General features: G+C 44.6%; 1 pseudogene; it reads left to right on the forward strand.

The window, feature by feature from the left end:
* The first annotated feature begins 955 nt into the window (after positions 1-955).
* Positions 956-1,399, forward strand: LOC103745639 (annotated as a pseudogene).
* The last annotated feature ends 209 nt before the right edge of the window (positions 1,400-1,608 follow it).

Consider the following 1,608-nt stretch of genomic DNA (forward strand, 5'->3'; position numbering starts at 1 on the left):
GTGTGGAGGTATGTGTGAGAGTCCATGTGTGACTATGCATGGAAAGCTGTGTGTATTTGTGTGTGACTATGTGTATGACTACATGTGTGTATGTGTGAGAGTCCATGTGTGAATATACATGGAAAGTTGCGTGTAGGTATGTGTGTGACTATGTGTGTGTATGTGTGAGAGTTCATGTGTGAATATGCATGGAGAGCTGTGTATGGGTACTTGTGTGTGACATATGTGTGACCATGTGTGTATGTGTGAGAGTCCATCCATGAATATGCATGGAGAGCTGTGTGTGGGTACTTGTGTGTGACCATATGTGTGACCGTGTATGTATGTGTGAGAGTTCATATGTGAATATGCATGAAGAGATGTGTGTGGGTTCTTGTGTATGATCATGTGTGTGGCCACATGTGTGTATGTTGAGAGTCCATGTCTAAACATGCATGCAGAGGTATGTGTGGCTACATATATGTATATGACTCTGCATGCTTGTGTCTGTATATGTGCAACCATGTGTGATCATGTGTGCATGTGTGTGTACAACTGTATATGTGACCATGTGTGTCTGTGTGTGACTCCTCTGTGTGACTACATGTGTGACCATGTGTGTCTTATGTATGTATCTGTGTGTGCATGCGTGTCCTGGCAGAACTAGAATGGACTGGACCAGCATTTTCATCCACTTCAGCCAGCAGACATTGTTGATCAGGGATGCCTCTTTAGAAGACGGCGAAAGGTAAAGGAGCAGAACATAAGAGAATTAGGGTAGGCCCGGACTGTACTCAGAGGAGAGTGGTTCACTGACCATTTGGTTCTTCAGCATACCTTTAAAAACATCACCAGCATATAATAGTTACATGAGGCTTTGGGGTTGTTCTTTCCTCCCATCTTTTGTCCACATGAGGGTGCATGGATTCCCAGTGGTGGCCAAGCGCTCAGCACCTGTTGCTCTCTTGCCCTCAGAATGGTGGGCATCTTGTTGGAGATTTTCAACGTAAAAGATATTGACTTAGAGGGCAAGGAATTTGACTGAATATGTCAGCTGCACTGTGAGAGTGAATCTTTCAAGATGGGCCTCATCTTAGATGTAAACATTCAGGTTTACCCTGTAGACTTAGACAACATGTTGCATTTAGCCATAGCTACTTCTTGTATGAAGATGGTACCCTGGATAATGGTGCACACAAACCAACAGGTGACAGGCCTTCCAGGGCTGACCAGCTTGAGCACATAATGTATGGCAGAGTGTACAGGATTGAGATGAAACTTCTGGCGAGGCAGCAGCATGCCTCTCTGCAAATGTGTCCTGTGAAGCCTGCTCATGAGGCTTTAAGGCAACACCAACAGCCTACGTGGATTAGAGGTAGATTCCAGAGATAATCTCCTGATGAGAAAAGTGGCATTTTGAACCTTGTGGGAGGCCAACTTTGCTGCTTAGTCACTCAAGTCAGGGACATTATTCAAGTCTGAGTAGAAGTTGGTGATGTTCACCTGTGAAAGGGACTGGGTTCTCTGTCTGCTCTGAGTACATCTTCAGTTGGTCTGAATTCAAGTGAAAACTGACTTGTCTGTAAAAGGCCTAATGGGAAAGCTTAACTGAATCTTAAGTTGTCTGCA

Source organism: Nannospalax galili, unplaced genomic scaffold (assembly GCF_000622305.1).
Source record: "Nannospalax galili isolate Female #2095 unplaced genomic scaffold, S.galili_v1.0 scaffold1083, whole genome shotgun sequence".
Taxonomy (NCBI): Eukaryota; Metazoa; Chordata; class Mammalia; order Rodentia; family Spalacidae; genus Nannospalax; species Nannospalax galili.